Source organism: Bufo bufo, chromosome 2 (assembly GCF_905171765.1).
Source record: "Bufo bufo chromosome 2, aBufBuf1.1, whole genome shotgun sequence".
NCBI lineage: Eukaryota > Metazoa > Chordata > Amphibia > Anura > Bufonidae > Bufo > Bufo bufo.
In genome coordinates, this window is record NC_053390.1 from 19403112 (window position 1) to 19424349 (window position 21238).

Sequence of the window (21238 nt, forward strand, 5' to 3'; positions counted from 1 at the left end):
GGATTTTAGATGTTCCATAATCCTCTCCTTAAGTATGGTTTCCATTAATTTCCCCTCTATTGATGTCAGGCTTACTGGCCTATAGTTGCCCGATTCCTCCCTACTACCTTTCTTGTGAATGGGCACAACATTTGCTAATTTCCAATCTTCTGGGACGACTCCTGTTACCAGTGATTGGTTAAATAAATCTGTTAATGGTTTTGCTAGTTCACCGCTGAGCTCTTTTAATAGCTTTGGGTGTATCCCATCAGGCCCCTGTGACTTATTTGTATTAATTTTAGACAGCTGACTTAGAACCTCTTCCTCTGTAAAGACACATGCATTAAAAGATTAAAAGATTCATTAGTCTTCCTTCCTAACTGAGGTCCTTTTCCTTCATTTTCCTTTGTAAAACTGAACAGAAGTATTCATTGAGGCAGTCAGCTAGTTCTTTATCTTCTTCCATATACCTTCCTTCTTTTGTTTTTAATTTGGTAATTCCTTGTTTTAGTTTCCTCTTTTCATTTATGTATCTGAAGAATGTCTTATTGCCTTTTTTCACTGACTGAGCTAATTTCTCTTCTGCCTGTGCTTTAGAAGCTCTTACAACTTGCTTGGCCTCTCTCTGCCTAATCTTATAAATTTGCCTGTCATCCTTGTTTTTTTTTTTTTTTTTATAATTACTAAATGCTATCTTTTTGTTTTTTTATGATTTTGGCCACTTCTGTTGAGTACCCCAGTGGTCTCTTCCTTTTTTTGCTTTTACTGACAAGCCTAATGCAATTTTCTGTTGCCTTTAATAGTGCTACTTTTAAGTAGTCCAATTTCTCCTGGACTCCATTGAAACTGTTCCAATCTGATAGGGACTTGTATACCACTAATCTAATTTTAGAAAAGTCTGTTTTTTTTTTATCTAAAACTTTTGTTTTTGTGTGGTGTGAATCTGTCACTGTACTTATAGTAAACCACACTGACTGGTAATCACTAGATCCCAAGCTTTCCCCTACAGTAATATCAGATATCAAATTCCCATTTGTGAATACTAAATCTAAAATGGCCTCCTTCCGGGTTGGCTCCTCAACTACTTTCTGTAGAGATAATCCCAGTAGGGAATTTAGAATATCTGTACTCTTGCAGAACTAGCTATTTTGGTTTTCCAGTTTACATGAGGAAGATTAAAGTCTCCCATAATGATAAATTCCCCCTTCAATGTCATTTTAGCTATTTCCTCAACTAGTAGATCATCTAATTCTATGACTTGGCTAGGTGGTCTATATATCACACCTACACGAGTTACCTTATGATTATCAAGCTGCAAGGTAACCCAAACTGACTCTAAATTGGTCTCGCTAACTTGTATTAAATTAGATTTTATGCTATCTTTCACATTCAGGGCCACCCCTCCCCCTTCTTGCCTTCTCTGTCTATCCTATATAGAGAGAACCCTGGTATTATTATATCCCAGTCCTTACTCCCATTGAACCACGTCTCAGTAACAGCCACTACATCTATATTCTCAGATGCCATTATAGCCTCAAGTTTATTGATCCTATTCCCTAAACTGCGATCATTTGTAGACAAGACTCTGAGCTTGTCATTTCTTAACCTATGTGCTACTGGCATCTTCTCGCATTCTTCCGGGGGGCAGTCGGACTGCTGGATTATCACTCTTTTGCCCCCCCCCCCCTTTCCTAGTTTAAATGCTCCTTAGCAAATACTTTGAACTGTTCACTGAGGACATTCGTTCCCTTGAGAGAAAGATGCAAACCATCTTTCTTGTACAGTTCCTTTCCATTCCAAGAGCTAACATGAGACACAAAGCCCAACCCTTGGTTCAGACACCATTCACCAAGCCATACATTGAATTCTTTAATGCGCATCTTCCTGTCATGCTGAAGGTTATGCACAGGCAAAACTGCAGAGAATGAAACAGTTGATGCAACCTCTCATATATCATTTCCAAGTGTGTGAAAAGCTTCCATCACCTTTGAAACCTCATTGCAAGCCAGATCATTTGTCCCAAGGTGGACAATGACATCCACCCTTCTGCTTTGCTTGCCTAACAATATTAAGGATATGTCGTCTATCCCTGCTAGCGGTAGCACCAGGAAGACATCTCACACCATTTTCCTCAAACTTCACACCTCTTATGATGGAATCGCCCACCAACAGCTGCTTACTATCAGTCCTCACCTTCTCCTTTTTGTCTTTGGCTGCAGTCTCTTTAGGCATGGGAGATGATTGTTTCTCGCCCACTGTGCTTGAGCCATCCTCCATGTTGCTCTTGCACTCTGAAAGTGCTGCAAATGAATTATGGAGAGCCACAGACTGTGGGACATGCCTTCTATCCACAACTCTCAGTCTACCAGAAGCTACAGTAACCCATCTTCCATTTCTAGGGGGCCTCTGTGGCAGTGGCATTTCAACGTTCTCAGCCTGAGTTTGTTTAACAGTTAATTTACAAATCTCAGATTTCAAAAATGCAATTTCCTGCTGCATTATGGAGAGCTGTCTACAGATCAGACAGCATCCAAACCTCCCATAAATTTAAATCAGAATCTAAGAAGGGATATTTCCTTTTGAAGGAGCTTGATATTGGAGCCCTTTTTTCTGGATCTTTCCATTCTCGAGATATTAAAGCCTTTATATTGTTATGAATAAGGAAAACACACTTTTTCTTTCCCCTTGTCCCTGGAACATTTCTTCCTGAAAAGCGACTTTCTATCCCTTCTTCTATATTCACTGTTATAGTTTTCAGAAGACCCTGAGTTTCTTCTGGAAGAAACAAAGGTCTTCCAGAACCATCTTCTGAAGAGTCAGAATCCACATTTTAAACTATTTCTCCTTCATCCATATCTAATCCGTATACGTCAGGACTATGAGATGTATCAGAGGCAGAATCTTGTAGAGATGAGGGAGGTAGTCCTAATTCCACCGCTGCATTAACGTCTTCCCTTATCATGTCTCTCATGGATTCTAAGAATGAGGGGGATTCTTCAGTAACCACTTTCTCAGTGCGTTTAGTACACAGCATTTTTTTTAGATTTAGAAACAAAGGTCTTTCTGCATATTGCGCACTTCTTGCATCCAGAATCTCCCCAGGTGCCTTAGAGGTGGTGGTTTCTCTACCCGATAGACAATCAGAATGAAGATTCATAGTAGGGCAGAACAAGATGATAGTAACAGGACCAGGCACCAGAGATATTCCCATCCAATACAGGAAATAGTGTACAGACATCACTAGTAGGCAGGAGAGGAGGCTTACCGGGCTGCGGGATCCACAGACTTGCGGGCAGAGTCGGAATCAGCAGGAGCCGACATTGCAAAGCCTTCTGTGACTGCTGACCGACTCCATGATTCCCCGCATCCCTTCATATGCAGACGCCAACGTCACACCATTGCCCCCTACCGCCGGAAGTGCGTGCCAGTACAGGAGCAGGATTTCCTGCCGAAAGGAATCCCCACCTGAGATGACGCTGCGCATTGGATCCTGCTACAAACTCCCATGGGAGAATAATGGAATCCCAGGGCTACCTTCAAATGAATGCCTAAGAACGAGGAAGGGAGGCAGCTCGTTCCCGACCCCTCATCCTCTGTATCAGCCCTGCCATAGCTGGGAAAGGAACAGAGCCTGTGCGAGAGAATAGAAATCTTTCCTTGTCTGGAACTGCAGGAGGAGCTTCCACACCACCGAGGACAGGAAACAACAATGAAGTAAGTAAGGAGAGGAGGACTCTTGAACTTATATGTTGTTTCCTGTCCTGGAAGGTGGGGACACCCTTCTGTCAGTGCCGTTGTGGAGGCACCGGGGGAAATAAAAAATTCAGAAGTGTATGGAGAAAACTCAGCTGCCATGGGTGGAGCGTTTACCTATTGCTTTGTATTCTGTCAGTACAACCCCAAGAGGGGGAGAAAAACTGCCCCATATGAGATACTCTCTGGCAGGGTCTCCAAGACAGGGCTGTCCAGAAGTTGCAAGCCACACGTGTTCATTCTTACATCCCAGATCCCAACTGTATCCAGGGAACACATGATGTAAAACCTGCAGACTGCGTGGTAGTAAAGGAGACACATCAGAAGTCCTTAGAGCCGAGATATAACGAGTCAGCCCAAATACAGCCCACTGCAAGCTCCAAGGTAAAGTCACTTGCATCCATGTCCGTCAATGCAAATGGATCCTGGACCCTGAACTCAAGCATGATGCATGCCTGCTGGGACTGACCATGCTGCCACCACAGACTCAGTCTCTCAATAATGTGTTATACAACGTCTGGGACAATAAGGTGGTCAACCATCATCCAGTCCTAGTAAATGTATAAATCTGGGGGTTGGATTTCGGGAAGAGCACAGGTTGTATTTTAGGTCTTACTTTGTATCCTGTTGATATATAATATATAGTTGTAAAATTCCTGTTTTGGTTTATTCCTAAACTATGCAAAAAGTATGTAGTAGAATCCAATCCAGGTCCACAGAATGAGCAGCTGATGACTGGTACTACTACTCCCCCCAGGTACGATGCTGGTTTCATACAGAACACAGCTCAATGAACGGCTGAAGATTTAGGAGAGTCCTCCTGCTGCCACCAGGGCCGCGGGAAGTAGTCGTCTGTCGATGGATGTAAATGAGAAAAAGGGGAGAAGTGATAAAGACGAGTTCTTCACTTACCATACGTCTCACACATCGCCCTTCATCTCCCGTATTGTAGAGTCAGGATGGGGCAAACTGGACAAGACCAGTTCATACTGGCATAGTATTGGGGGCAGGGAGACCCTCCAGATGGACATATATGTACAATGTTTCCTTTACCTGATGTCTAGTCTTCAAAGAGTAAAAGTATAGCTTTGCTTTACACTGATATGATGAATGTAATCCTCCTGATACTGTCTGCTGATCATAAAATACTCTGCAGGACATTGTTCCCCAGAGAAAGACACCTGGAGACATTGTTTCTATGTCTATCCTTCTCTCCAGTGCATCGCAAAGGAATCAATGTGGACCTCGCTGACCGACATGGAGGCCTGGGGAGTCTCTCCCAGAACAGAGGGTTTTCAATAAATACAATAAAGAGGAGAGAAATCTAGAGAAGTTTACCTCTCCGCTCAGCAGGGAGATGATCTCCAAGGTGAGGTCTAATATTCTTCTGCTGATCTCCTTCCTGTCCATCCTTGGTGGCTCATTCAGGAGAAGGGTCTTATTGCTGGTTTTCTTCATGACACCTCCACAAAAAAATAAAAATAAAATAAAGGTTAATCATTGAGTCCCAAGTCAGCAATAATGTGGCCAAGAAAAAGTACAACTCATCCCGCAAAACTCAGACCCTCATAAAGCTGCACTGACGGGAAAGACTCTGACCTCTGTGTATATCTAAGCTCCTGGCAGTGCAGTGTGTATCTAAGCTCCTGGCAGTAAAAACCTCTTTCACTAGGCGCAGATTCTCTCACCCAGCAGCAAATGATGACAACCCCCACTATCCCCACTACTCCTCCCCCATCATACTAAGCTGAGGAGCGGAGAAGGATTCCTTGTGTGTAATGGAGGAGAATCTCCAGAGGTGACATGTCTGAGCTCTCCACCACACTGTCTCCTCACAGCTCATCTTACCTGCAGGCTGGAGGAATGGCTGATACCAGAGAGAACAAGAGCCCTGACTACCGACCAGGACCTGCCCAGTATCTGCTGCACTGCCAGAGCTGAAGGACCTGGGGTGACGTCACCATCATGTGATCCGTTCAGGGGGCGGAGCTCAGGAGAGGAGGTGGTGAAGGACCTGGGGTGATGTCACCATCATGTGATCAGTGGAGGGGGCGGGGCTCTGCAGTGGAGAGGAGAAGAGGTGATGAATGACCTGTGATGAGGTCACTGTCATGTGATTAAAGTGTGGGCGGAGCTCAGCAGTTGAGGCTCTGGTCCCAGTGATATCATCCCAGGTCCTAGAACTACAGTCCTGATAAAAAGTTGAAGACCACTTGAAAAATTGCAAAAAATCATATTTTACATTGTTGGATCTTAACAAGGTTCCAAGTAGAGCTTCAACATACAACAAGAAGAAATGGGAGTGAGACAAAACATTTTTTGAGCATTCAATTAATTGAAAATAACGATTAAACTGAAACAGGCTGTTTTTCAGCTGATCCAAATTTTAGGACCACATGCCTTTAAAAGGCCAAATCTGTGCAAAGATGTGGATTCATTGTCATCTTCTGTCAGGTGGTCACAAGGCACAAAAAAACTCTCCCTTTTTTAACATGGTTGAACTGCATAAGCTGGGTCTCTCACAGCGCGCCATCGCTGCTGAGGTGGGACGCAGTAAGACAGTCATTTGGAATTTCTTAAATGATCCTGAGGGTTATGGAACAAAAAAGTCAAGTGGAAGACCCAAAAAAATTTCACCAGCACTGAGCCAGAGGATCCAATTGGCTGTCCGTCAAGACACTGGACGATCCTCGACCCAAATTAAGGCCCTTACTGGTGCTGACTGCAGCCCCATAACCATCAGACGGCATCTGAGACTGAAGGGCTTCAAAAACAAAAAACATCTTCAAAGACCTCGTCTCCTTGAACTCCACAGAACTGCTCGTTTGGACTTTGCAAGAGAGCACCAAACATGGGACATTCAAAGGTGGAAGAAAGTTTTATTCTCTGATGAGAAAAAATGTAACCTTGATGGTCCTGATGGTTTCCAACGTTACTGGCATGACAAGCAGATCCCACCTGAGATGTTTTCTACGCGCCACAGTGGAGGGGGTGCCATAATGGTCTGGGGGGCTTTTTCCTTCAGTGGAACAATGGAGCTTCAGGAAGTGCAGGGGCGTCAAACGGCCGCTGGCTATGTCCAGATGTTGCAGAGAGCATTCCTCATGACTGAGGGCCCTCGTCTGTGTGGTAACGACTGGGTTTTTCAACAGGACAACGCTACAGTACACAATGCCCGCAGGACAAGGGACTTCTTCCTGGAGAATAACATCACTCTTTTGGCCCATCCTGCGTGTCCCCCTGATCTAAATCCAATTGAGAACCTTTGGGGATGGATGGCAAGGGACAGTTTTCAAAAATGGATAACAGTTCCAGACAGTAGATGGCCTTCGTGCGGCCGTCTTCACCACTTGGAGAAATGTTCCCACTCACCTCATGGAAACGCTTGCATCAAGCATGCCGAAACGAATTTTGGAAGTGATCAACAATAACGGCGGAGCTACTCATTACTGAGTTCATGTTTGGAAGTTGGATTTCTGTTTTGGGGGGATTTCGTTTTTTTTTTGGAGGTGTGGTCCTAAACTTTTGATCAGCTGAAAAACAGCCTGTTTCAGTTTATTCGTTGTTTTCATTAAATTGAATGCTCAAAAAATGTTTTGTCTCACTCCCATTTCTTCTTGTTGCATGTTGAAGCTCTACTTGGAACCTTGTTAAGATCCAGCCATGCTAAATAGGATTTTTTGCCATTTTTCAAGTGGTCTTAAACTTTTGATCAGGACTGTACCTTATGACGTAAGTCTGAAGGAACAAACTATTTTCCTGGAGGACAAGAGTCCGGTGCATCCTCTTGGGCCTCCAACACCTTAGCCTCAAGATCAGGATATAGGGCAGCTATGACTACGCCTTCAGACAAAATGAATTTACGGTAGTAGTTGGTGAATCTGAAAAAACGCATAAGCGCTTTCAGATTTTCGGGTCGATCCCAGTCCAACACCGCACAAACTTTCTCGGGATCCATATGAAAACCTGAGGATGAGAGCAGGTAACCCAGAAATTGCACTTCCTGAACAGCAAAAACACATTTTTTCATCTTCGCATACAATTTATTCTCTCGTAGGATCTGTAACACCTGTCTCACATGATCCTTATGAGTCTCCTTGTCTGGAGAATAAATTAGTATGTCATCCAGATATATAACAACAAACCTCCCCACCAGATGATGAAAGATGTCATTGATAAAGTGTTGAAAAACCACTGGAGCGTTGTTTAACCCAAAGGGCATAACCAGGTTTTCAAAATGACCCTCAGGGGTATTAAATGCGGTATTCCACTCATCCCCCTCCCTGACCCTTACCAGATTATATGCCCCCCTCAGATCCAACTTCGAGAACACCTTGGCACCGACAATCTGACCAAACAAATCCGGAATCAAAGGAAGGGGGTAAGGATCACGGACGGAAATATGGTTGAGCTCACGGAAGTCCAGACATGGTCTAAGGGTACCAATTAATTTTTTTTACAAATTAAAACCCAGCAGCCACTGGGGATTTGGATGGTCTCATATGTCGCCAAGCTCTCGGTGATATACTCTTGCATAGCCTTTCTTTCGGGTTCCGAAAGATTATACAACCGAGATTTGGGCAGTTTAGCTTCAGTAATAAGATTGACGGGCAATCATACTCCCGATAAGGGGGTAACTCCTGGTTACCACTCTCAGAAAACACATCAGAAAATTCGGAAATGAATGAGGGAACAGTTTTAGTGGTGACCACAGAGAAGGACGCATTAAGACAGTTGTCCATGCAAAAATCACTCCAATTGAGAATCTGTCTCGCTTGCCAGTCGATGGTAAGTTTATGTCTGCTTAACCACGGTAAGCCCAAAACCATCGGAGCAGGCAGACCCTCCAATATATAACAGGAGATAGATTCCTGATGGAAATCACCCACTCTTAAATGGATGTCATTTACCACCTGCGACAGGCATTTTTGGGTAAGAGGTGCAAAATCAATTGCAAAGACAGAAATGCTTTTCTCTAGTGCACTAGTAGTCAACCAATGAATACGAGCAAACTGTCCATCAATCACGTTAACCCCAGACCTACTGTCGATAAATACCTTGATTTCAACTCTTTTTGACTCTAGCGCCACCTCGGCAGACAGGAGAAATTGGGTACTACCAGTAAATGACAAAAGTAAGTTTTCTTGCTCCCCACCCACACCACCAATAGTAATTTGGGGATTAAGCATTTTTTTTTTTTGTTTACACCTTGACGCTAAATTTACGGACAAATATTCACTAAATGTCCCTTCTTTCCACAACAAAAACAGACTCCCTTCAGATGACCAGAGCTCTTACCAGCAGTCCCAGGAGTAGCCCCCCCCCCCAACTGCATAGGCTCCTCACAAGGCATAACCACAGGTGTCTCTTTACCATAAGTGTCAAAGGAAGACGCCACCTTATTAGACAGTACATCCTGAGGGTGAGGACCCTTAGATCTCCCCCTCAGGCATCTATCCAGATGTACAGCAAGAGACATAGCTGCTTCCAATGACTCAGGTTTTTCATGAAAGGCCAACGCATCCTGCAGTCTCTCAGATGGACCCTGACAGAACTGGCTACGGAGAGCAGTATCATTACATTCCGTATCCATAGCCCATCTCCTAAATTAAGAGCAATATATTTCCGCGGAGCGCTTTCCCTGCCGTAAACCACGTAATTGGTCTCATCCTGAGAGATCAGATCCGGGTCATCATAAATAAGACCCAAGGCTCTAAAAAATTAATCTACTGACTGGAGCAGAGAAAAAGCCTAAGACTGTGCATCATTCTCATGCAAAGAAATGATCATCCCCATACGTTGACACTCATCCCCAGAAGAGTATGGACGCAGCTTAAAGTACAACTTGCATGATTCCCTGAATTGAATGAAATTGTCACTACCCCCAGAAAATCTGTCCGGTAGGGCAACCTTAGGTTCAGGACAGGCCTGGTACCCACCATCGGAACCAGCCATCTGTGGTCTCTGAACCTGTAAGACTGTTGCGCGGAGGTCAGCTACCTCCAAAGACAGTCCCTGCAGCTGTTCAACCAGTACAGACATAGGATCCATAGCTGCACTGACCTGAACGAAATGGCGGTTTTTATGGCAGTAGATAATGTCACGATCAGTGTGGGGGAAAAACTCCACACTGAACAAGGGGGAAGGGGAACAGTAACTGGGCCTGGAAACTAGGGAAGAAACAGGTCACCTCCTAACCAACCCTAATCCGGGCCCTAACTATCTATCAATATGAATAGACCCTGAAGGTAGGAATATTTATATGCAGGATACCTAGGCCTTTATATCCCTATAAGGCCCTGGAAAAAGGTTAGGACTAGAGACAACCCATTCCTCCCCAGATGGACGAATGCAAGTCTCTGTCTCAGGCCCAGATACAAACAACAGGGAATATATCAAACACAAACAAACACAACACAACTTCTGTAGCGACGTACGAGTAGGAACACCAGAGACAAACTCACACCAGCTCAGCCTAACCCAAATGAAGCTATCTACCGCATAGTCAAAAGGGTGGGGTTAGACTAAAAAGGGTAGAAGTGATGACCACTGAGCAACAGCTGAGAAAAGGGAAGTGGTCATTACCCTATCAACACTGAATCAAGAGAAATCAAGGAGGCTGTTAGATTCCTCCACGCTCAGCCAATCTCCTTGATTTCTTGTTGCATAGTTTTCCTGGGGGGGGGGGGGTTGGGGGGTTATTCGGGGGATCCTGCTCTGATATTGGCTGATGGGGTGGTTGTATTTGCCCTTTATCCTGAACTTGAACTTGAGGCAGACGTCTTGGAGGCCCAGGGAGAGGCACCCGATTCCTGTCCTCCAGGGAAGTTGTTTGTCCCTTTGGAACTACGACACAAGTTGTTTAAGAAACATCACGATACTGTTCTTACGGGACAACCTGGGAGCAGATCCACTGTGGATCTCAATTCTCAGAGATTCTGATGGCCAGGGTTATGTATCTGTGTTGAGGGCTATGTGGCAGCTTATGAAACTTGTGCACATGCTAAGGTGACTCATACTCACCCTTCAGGATCTCTACTTCCCTTGTCTATCCAATCCCGACCCTGGACTCATTTGTCCATGGACTTTATCACAGATTTGCCTAATTCCTCTGGGAAAACTGTGATTCTGGTGGTTGTTGACCGCTTCAACAAGATGGCGCACTTTATACTATTATCAGGTTTACCTAATGCCAAAACTCTCGCTCAAGTGTTTGTCGATAACATTGTGAAACTACATGGCATTCCCTCTGACGTGGTGTCTGATAGAGGGACTCAATTTGTTTCCAGATTCTGGAAGGCTTCAGTACTCGTCTGGGGGTCCAATTGTCCTTCTCTTCTGCCTTTCATCCTCAGTCAAAAGGACAAACTAAGAGCACTAACCAGAATCTGGAGACTTATTTGAGATATTTTGTCTCTGAGAATCAAGAAGAGTGGTCTTCATTTTTGTTGTTGGCCGAATTTGCCATAAATACCCGTAGACAGGAGTCCACTGATAAGTCAGCGTTTTTTGGTGCATATGGGTTCCATCCGCATTTTGGCACATTTTCTGGTACTGAGACTTCTGGTATACCTGAAGAGGAAAGATTCTCCTCTTCGTTGTCATCTATTTGGCGGAAGATTCCAAACCATTTAAATAAAATTAGTAAAAAGTATAAACGTATGGCTGACAAGAGACGTATGAGTGGTCCAGACCGGAGAGTGGGTGATTCTGTGTGGCTGTCCACAAGAATCATTAAGTTGAAGGTACCCGCTTGGAAGTTGGGACCAAGGTTTATTGGGCTATACAAGATCTCTTCCATTATTAATCCGTTGGCTTTTCATCTTGTACTTCCGCAGGCTTTGAAAATTCATAATGTATTTCACAAGTCATTGCTTAAAAGATATGTCGAACCTGCTGAACCATCCTCCCTGCCCCCACCTCCCGTCATGGTGGATGGTAATCTTGAGTTTCAGATTGCCAGAATAGTGAACTCATGTATTCTTCGTGGATCTCTTCAATATCTCGTGCACTGGAAGGGTTACGGTCCAGAGGAAAGAATGTGGGTCCGGCGACCGACGTTAATGCCAGTCGCCTTGTGAAGGCCTTTCACAGGGCGCATCCTGATAAGGTCGGTCCTGGGTGTCCTGAAGTCACCCGTAGAAGGGGGGGTACTGTCACGGTCCCTCTTGTGACAGAATTAAGAAGATAGGATAGACTTGCTGAACGTGAGGCTATCTGACAGGTCTCTCTGTTTTCCTCTTTGTATGTTGTTGTTTGGCAGGATCTCACCTCTCCTCAGGTGCTGCTTGTTATCAGTGATGAGGCTCTATTTAGGTCCGCCTCATGCTGCTGACCATGTGGTTGATATTTCCTCTTGGAGTTGCTTGAGCTTGTTTGTCTTGGATCTCCTGCTTCTCCATACATCTCTAAGCTAAGTACTAGTTGCCTTCTGTGTTTGTTGTTCTCTGGTGTGTTTTGGTTCTAGGCCTCAGGGAGGCGCGGGTTTCTTCATCTGGGAAGGAACCAGCTGTCTCGTTTCCTGCTACCTATCCTAGGGCTCGTCAGTTTTAGCAGGTGTGGGGATTCGCTCTGGTAGGCAGGGTAAGCGGACGCAGTACAGAGGCAAAAACAAGGTTGTAAACCAAAGTTCAGTGTTTATTCTCACACAGAAAGGAAACAAGCCAAAAGTAAACGTTCATTTTTTGGTGCCTGTTCACACCACACAAAGTTCACAGTGTAAAAAGACTTCACCTGGTCAGCAGATGATTTTCACCCACAGTCCGCAGCAGGCTTTAGAGGCCTGTTTCCCCAGCCTATGGCTCTCACAAATAAATGTCTGTGTCTCAAACCACAGACTCCTCAGCTCCTCTGCCATGGAGGATAATCCACCCACAGCTGAGCTGCTGGCTGGGTTTTTAAACCCCAGCCCAAAACCTGGCCTGGACGTGGGGAACAGCCACCCACCCTGCTCTTTGGCTGCTCCCAATAAGAACCGGCCCGGATCGGCTTTTCAGCCACACTAAGAATAAACAGTGTCAGCAAGCACTAGCTGCGGCTGACACATTAAATAACCGGTTCTTATCTCACCGAGGCCAGGAACCTCGGTGACACGTACCTTCCGTCAATGACGGACCCTTGCGCCTTCCTACATACCTCCCCCCTTTGTTCAACCCTGAGGGGGTGAACACACGCCAGACAGTGTACTCGGGACAGGGCATCCGCGTTTCCCTGTAACCGGCCTGCCCTGTGTTCTACTGTGAACTTAAAGTTTTGCAGCGATAAGAACCACCTGGTGACCCGAGCATTCCTCTCTTTGGCCTGGCTCATCCACTTGAGAGGGGAGTGATCGGTCACCAGACGGAATTTCCTCCCCAACAGATAATAGCGGAGAGACTCGAGTGCCCACTTGATGGCCAGGCACTCTCTCTCCACTATACTGTACCGGGTCTCCGCTGGAGTGAGCTTACGGCTGAGGAAGACAACGGGATGCTCCTCCCCGTTGACTTCCTGAGACAGTACCGCACCGAGGCCCACTTCGGAGGCATCAGTCTGTACCACAAATTCCCTCTTGAAGTCGGGCGTCACCAAAACCGGGGACCCACACAGTGCCGACTTCAAAGCGGAGAAAGCCTCTTCCGCCTGGTCATTCCAGCGGACTATCACGGACTTACGTCCCTTTAAGAGCCCTGTCAACGGAGCCGCTAAAGTGGCAAAATGGGGGACAAACCTCATGTAATAGCCCACCATTCCCAGGAACGACTTTATTTGTCTAGAGGTGGCAGGTCGGGGCCAATTCCGTATCGCCTCTATCTTGCTCACTTGGGGTTTGATGACTCCGCGCCCAATGACATACCCAAGGTATTTAGTCTCCTCTAACCCTATCGCACATTTCTTTGGGTTAGCCGTTAGCCCCGCCTTTCGAAGGGAGTCCACTACGGCCTGTACTTTGGGCAGGTGACTTTCCCAGTCTGTACTGTGGATGATAATATCGTCCAGGTAAGCCGAGGCGTACCGCCGATGTGGACGAAGCACAATGTCCATTAGACGTTGGAAAGTGGCGGGGGCGCCATGCAGGCCAAAGGGTAACACTTTATACTGGTACAGCCCCTCTGGTGTAATGAAGGCAGTTTTCTCTTTGGCAGCCTCCGTCAAGGGTACCTGCCAGTACCCTTTGGTGAGGTCCAGAACAGAAAAATACCTGGCTTGACCTAATTTCTCAATTAGTTCATCCACCCGAGGCATTGGATATGCATCGAACTTTGATATCTCGTTTAATTTCCGAAAATCGTTACAAAATCGTAACGACCCGTCTGGCTTGGGGATTAAGACTATAGGACTAGCCCACTCACTTTTAGACTCCTCAATGACATCCAGCCGCAACATGAGTTGCACTTCCTCCGAGATGGCTTTTCGCCGAGCCTCGGGTACTCGGTATGGCTTTAACCGGATTTTTGCCTGAGGCTCAGTGACAATGTCATGTTGGATTAAGGAAGTGCGTCCAGGGAGGTCTGAGAACACATCCGTGTTCCGACTAACGAACTCCCTGGTTTCCTGAGCCTGTTTAGAGGAGAGGCTGTCAGCAATTTTTATGTTGGCAACCGCTTCCCTCACATCAGACCTAGGAGCCGGAACCTCTTGTCCAAGAAAGCCCGGCCGCGGACTGTCTTCCGTACAGGTTTCCCTATCCTTCCAAGGTTTTAGCAAATTAACATGGTAAACCTGCTCCGGTTTTCGCCTCCCCGGCTGGTGTACTTTGTAATTTACTTCTCCTATTTTTTCACGTACCTCGTAGGGCCCCTGCCACCTGGCTAGGAACTTACTGTCCACTGTCGGCACCAGAACCAAAACCCGATCACCCGGGTTAAAGTTCCGGACCCGAGCCTGCCGATTATAGATCCGACTCTGGGCTCGCTGAGCGGCCTCCATATGTTCCTTGACAAGAGGCAAAACGGTCTCTATCCGCTGTTGCATCTTAGTAACATATTCCAGGACGCTTTTATGCGGAGTGGGTTGTTGTTCCCACGCCTCTTTGGCTACATCCAACAAGCCACGAGGATGTCTGCCATATAGCAATTCGAAGGGCGAGAACCCAGTAGAGGCCTGGGGCACCTCTCGCACTGCGAACATGAGATAGGGCAGAAGAAGGTCCCAATCCTTCCCATCTTTGGTCACCACCCTTTTTAACATGGTTTTTAGAGTTTTATTAAACCTTTCCACCAGTCCGTCCGTTTGTGGATGATACACGGACGTCCGTAACTGTTTTATACACAGCAACTTGCAGAGTTCCCTCATGACCTTGGACATAAAAGGGGTCCCCTGATCAGTCAGGACCTCTTTAGGTAGCCCCACTCGGGAGAACATCTCCATTAGCTCTTTAGCTATAAGTTTTGCTGAAGTATGTCGCAGTGGCACTGCCTCCGGGTACCGAGTAGCGTAATCAAGGACAACCAATATGTGTTGGTGTCCCCTAGCGGACTTTGGTACAGGACCTACTAGGTCCATAGCGATTCGCTCAAACGGTACCTCAATGATCGGGAGGGGTACCAAGGGACTGCGGAAAAGGTGCTGGGGGCTAGTTGCCTGGCAGGTCGGGCAAGACTTACAGAACTCGTCCACCTCTTTAAACACACTGGGCCAGTAAAACCGTTGTAGTATGCGGTCCTGTGTTTTCTGCATTCCCAGATGACCCCCAAGAACATGCTGGTGGGCTAACTCTAACACGAGTTTGCGATAAGCCTGGGGCACCACCAACTGTTCAACGGATTCACCTCGCAGCTGATTTACCCGATACAACATATCCTGATGTACCACAAAACGGGGAAACACTGATTCTGCCCCTGGTTGTTGTGGTTCACCATCTATTATTAGTACATTTTCCCAGGCTCGGGATAAGGTTGGATCCCGGTGTTGTGCGGTACCAAAATTATCCCCTGAGACATTGAGGTCTGCCAGCTCAGGCCCCGGTGGCGAGTCTTCCATGTCTCCCACCATTACACTTAGCGGGGTTGTTTCCCCCTCTTCCACCGAAGTGGCGGTCACCCCTACCGCGGGACCTTCGGACTCAGGTTCCCAGGGTTCTGGTCTCCCCCCTGAGCCGGGCCAGTCTGCTAGGGTTACACCTGTATCATGCGTATCAGTCACTCTCGGAACCGGCCACAGTGCCGTGAAACCCGGAAAGTCTCTCCCTACTATAAGTTCATAGTGGAGGTGGGTTGCAACAGCCACCTCGTGGATCCACCTGCCGGAAACCGTAGACAGAGACACTATAGCAGTAGGATAGTCTTTCAAGTCCCCATGGATACACATGACTCCAACCTTACGGCCGGTGTACTCAGTGGAGCGTACTAGGGAAGCCCTTACCAGGGTCACCAAACTTCCTGAGTCCAACAGAGCCTCCGCTGGAGTGTCTCCCACCTCAACCTGGCACAGGTGGTTCAGAGACTCCGGTGCACCCACTGCACATAGTTTCCTGGCATATAATGACTGACGGAAGCCACAGTTTGTGTCCATGGGTTCCCCCTGACGTGGACAGTCCGCTCGAACATGGCCTGGCTCTCGACACCGCCAGCATATTATTGGAGCGGGGTCCACAGGGGTTATATCCCGGGCAGGTTTGATGGGCACCGGTTGTTGGGTCCGGGGTGGAGAGTTACGGGATCTGACTGCCCCCCTCCCAACAGAACCCCCCTGAAAGTTCCGGGTAGCCTCATAGCGCTCCACCAGGTCGACCATCTCCAGCGCATTCCCTGGGGAGACCTGGCCAATCCATTGCTGGAGAGGGGGTGGCAGAGCCCTCCAGAACCTGTCTGCTAATAACCGGTCCAACATAGCCGTGGGGCTCAACACGTCAGGTTGTAGCCACTTTTGTAACAGGTTAAGCAGGTCATAATACTGGGGTCTCACGGGCTCCGCCGGGTTGAACCCCCACTGATGCACCCGCTGGGCCCGGACCAGCACATTCACCCCCAGTCTTGCCAAAATCTCCCCCTTTACCTTTGGGTAGTCAGCCGCTTGATCATCAGGCAAGTCGAAAAACACCCGCTGGGACTCTGATGTCAGAAAAGGAGCGACGATCTCAGCCCACTGGTCTTGGGGCAGCTTTTCCCTGGTGGCCACTTTTTCATACATCGCCAGGTAGGTCTCGATGTCGTCTGCGGGGGTCATTTTAGGGATCGCTGCACGTACTGCTTTCCGGGCATCGTGTACGCTTGGGGTTGCTCCTGCTGACTGTAACGCCATTACATGTTGTAGCAGCAACTGGTTGGTCTCCTGCTGCTGCTTATTAGCCTCGCGTTGTTGCAGGTTAGCCTCCACAAGGGCCTTCATAACAGCCTCCATTTCGTCTCTTGACACCGGTTTGAATCTAGCCGGTTTGATAAATGACATACAACCGTGAGAGAAAAAATTAAATTTCGGCGTTCACGCCAGCCTCACTGCGCTTGCCCGCTCCAAGCCACCAATTGTGGGGATTCGCTCTGGTAGGCAGGGTAAGCGGACGCAGTACAGAGGCAAAAACAAGGTTGTAAACCAAAGTTCAGTGTTTATTCTCACACAGAAAGGAAACAAGCCAAAAGTAAACGTTCATTTTTTGGTGCCTGTTCACACCACACAAAGTTCACAGTGTAAAAAGACTTCACCTGGTCAGCAGATGATTTTCACCCACAGTCCGCAGCAGGCTTTAGAGGCCTGTTTCCCCAGCCTATGGCTCTCACAAATAAATGTCTGTGTCTCAAACCACAGACTCCTCAGCTCCTCTGCCATGGAGGATAATCCACCCACAGCTGAGCTGCTGGCTGGGTTTTTAAACCCCAGCCCAAAACCTGGCCTGGACGTGGGGAACAGCCACCCACCCTGCTCTTTGGCTGCTCCCAATAAGAACCGGCCCGGATCGGCTTTTCAGCCACACTAAGAATAAACAGTGTCAGCAAGCACTAGCTGCGGCTGACACATTAAATAACCGGTTCTTATCTCACCGAGGCCAGGAACCTCGGTGACACGTACCTTCCGTCAATGACGGACCCTTGCGCCTTCCTACACAGGGCATAGGTATATGGCGTATGAGCATGTCCACCATCAGGATCTGCTCATACTGGCAGAAGTTAGGGAAGGGCCTAGGGATTACTAGGAGGTCACCATCCCTCTTCCTTAGCTTTTGAGGCCTAGACTGTTGTCTATTTTATTTGTGTGTGCCTGGTGTTTTCCCCTTCCAAATTACCCGTGACACCTTCCCATGGATCAGAGATTGTGGCTTTGACCTCTTGTTTAGTATAAGAGGGACGCTGTCTCATTTGCTCTGCTTTTCATATAGTACAGTCTTTCTTTATGTGTCCCTGGCATCTAAAACACACCCTGGTCTCCTTCCTGTGTAACCTTGCATCTGTAGCTTTAAGAGCGGTTCTGGTGTCGGTTTCTGTGGAGTTTCATAAATGCTAGTGTCAAATCTGTCTCAGGCCGTGTCTCCAGCGCATTGATCAGTGCAGTATATGTATCAGGTAAACTACACAACAACATGACTGTGGCGGACTGTCTGTTATATTCTCCTCGATTGATCTAAGTTGTGCGATCACTTCCAGCATGGCGTTTATATGCTCCTGCATGTCTTATTCTCTGCTAAACCTAATTTTGGTAAAAATTTCCGCAGTAGAAACAACTTGCTATTTAAACTGGTTCTTTCATGCAGTCTTTTCCGTATATCCCACATGCCTTTCGCTGTGCCAGTGAATGAGCTGAGCATCCTCCCCTAGTAAGCTTATCTTGGCCTGTCCTGATCATTGTCCTGTGGACTCTCTGTGGTGGTGACCTCCCACAAGTGATCTCTGGATAATAGCATTTCCACTTTAAGCTTCCATAGCTGATAATTGTCATTATTAGGCTTGGCCACTGAGAGTTTAACCTCTGAGTTTCCGGCCATTCTCCCTCCTTTATATATGAACAATCTTACTTGTCTACAGGAGATGTCACTGGAAAGCTTCCTTATGTCGATCTCTGCATCTCCCGTTCAGGGCTTTGTTCTGCCTGGGCCATGCCTGGTCACTGGGCTTTATCCGGTCACTGGGCCCATAACCTGTTGCAGAGTATGATTGCTGGGTACAGCGGAGTCAATTCAGATTAGACATTGTGGAGTAACAGGAACTGGGCTTATTGGAACATGCGTGAAATAACAGAAGGTCACTTTACATGGTGACTGGCACAGACAGGAAAAAATAAATCAGTGAGTTCATCTCAACGTACAGGAAAATACAACACATCATAGAAATGCATAGAGAGACTACAAATGAGCATTAGTAACAGCGACATCTAGTGTTATAAATATGAACTGCGGTCAATCCAGCAATAGACTAAGCTGTAAGTTGTATCTCCAACAAGTGCTCGGTGGTGGCCGGACCAGAGTCCTCAAGCCACCACCTTGCGGGGTTCCGTTCCTGATATAGGTGCTGGTCCCAGCACCTAAAAGACAATGGGGGCATATCCTAGCAATATGCCCCCATTGTCTGTGATGAGATAACCCCTTTAATTACTATCTCTTCACATTATCTCTGTGGATGGTTTATACTGATTATTAGTATTTTATACTTTCTCTGCTAGCAGATCAGCTCATACATGATGCTTCTTTTCTCATTATCTCTGTCCGCTCTGTGGATGCTTTATACTATTAGTATTTTTAATATGAAGAAAAAACTGGGGCTTTCGGACAAATCCCCTACAGAAGCCCACCTGGTTGAAATATATTGGCAGCTATAAATGTGGTCAGAATAAATGCATTTGTTGTTCTCATATGCAAATGAGCAGGACGTTTTGCTCTACAGCAAATGGGAACACACATAATATCAAGTCATACTTGAACTGTAATTCGCAGTTTGCGATTTATCTGATCACATGTATAGCTTGTAACCTGCAATATGTGGGATGTACATCAAATGCGATAAAAACATATTTCAGATACACCACATCGTATGACAAGAAATGTTTCTGCAGTGAGCTTACATTTTGCGGTAAAGCATCAAGGGAATACCTCCAGCTTACGTGTCCAGGGGATTGAAAGGGTTACTCCACCAGGGGAACTCCTGAATAGAGAAACTTTTTGGATGCATGAATTGGGCACCTGTGTCCCAAGGGGTCTAAATAAGAGATATGATTTGATTTTGCAATACTAATGACAGTTACCCCTAGCAACTGCCATTCTTTGTCAAGGAGAAAAAAAGTTATTTTATTGTATATGTTTTTTTCTGTAGGTGAAGGGTTAATGAGTGTGGTGATTGTCCAACCGCCTACTCCAGGTGAGCCTGCTTAGCCTCCCAGTGTTTGATGGGAGTTAGGGGGGTTTATATGGAGTGGCATTTGTAGAGCACATTTGTCATGAGTAAGGACTGTAATTTGTGAGTCGGAAACGCATAGACTCTGTACTACTGTCCTGTGTATGGAAAACTTTTTAAACGGCTGGAATAAAGAAATTGGATTTTTAGAAGCTGGACCTTTCTGTCTTTTCTTCATATTACAAGTTAGCAGCTGATCCAGGCTACGTCCGTGCTTCTGGGAGTCGTTTTTTAGATGAGCACTGCTACCTTTGTATGCTTTATATTTTTTATTAGTATTTTTAATACTTTCACATATATGATGCCGCCTGGTATCTTTTTTTCCTCCGCACAAGATAGCACCGTTCTGGGTATCGCTGATGCCGCCAGGAAACACATTCAATGTTGCAACCAAACATGATTAAAGGGGTTATCAGAGACCAAAACAGTCTTGCACTGGTGATGACACTCACCCAGTCACCACTGCTGGATTCGGTGAGTATGACGTTACACATGACATTAGGTAACCGCTGAGGACTGTTATTGGCGATGATACATGATGCCGGCACAGAAGTGAGTGGAAGTGCCGGTCGGTGATCCACACAGACCAAATCCAACAGCAGAGATCAGGTATCGTCACCAGTGCGGGAGGGTCTGCTACAGCTAGGGGGTCTGTCTTTGTCTCGGATAACCCACTTAGGACCAATTTTGTTTTTTACTGCCAGCCTTCCTAGAGCCATAACTTTTTCACACAGTGCTTCCATGAGGGTTTCTGTCCATGCCTCCACACTGCAAAAAAGTGAATGGGTCCTGCCTCAGAATATGGCTGTCACAGCGTGGTGTGGGAGGGGAACTCCACACCAAACACAAGAGGAAGGGAAAAGGTACCAGGCCTGCAAACTAGGGAAAGGTGACCACCTAATAAAATCCCAACCTGAGCCCTGACTGCTAACAGAAGGAACAAACCCAGATGGTAGGACTGTTCATCCACAGGACCTAAAGCCTGGCTCACCCTAGAAGGCCCTGAAGATAGTGGCTGGGCCACAGATGACCTGTTCCTTCCCAGGTCTGGTACCAAGAGACAGGGAAATAAACACAATACAAAAGGAAAGACACTTAACTCCGGGTAAATGGAAAGCAGGAACACAGCCGAAATCCAGACACCAAAGATCCACAACCAGAAAGAGCTATCAACCACAAGGAGTGATGGGTAAAGACAGACTAAGTAGGGA

The 21238-nt window shown here is 46.6% G+C and overlaps 1 pseudogene; it reads right to left on the reverse strand.

The window, feature by feature from the left end:
- The window catches only part of LOC120991129, a 75154-nt pseudogene that overhangs the window by 47130 nt on the left and 6786 nt on the right, over positions 1-21238 (reverse strand).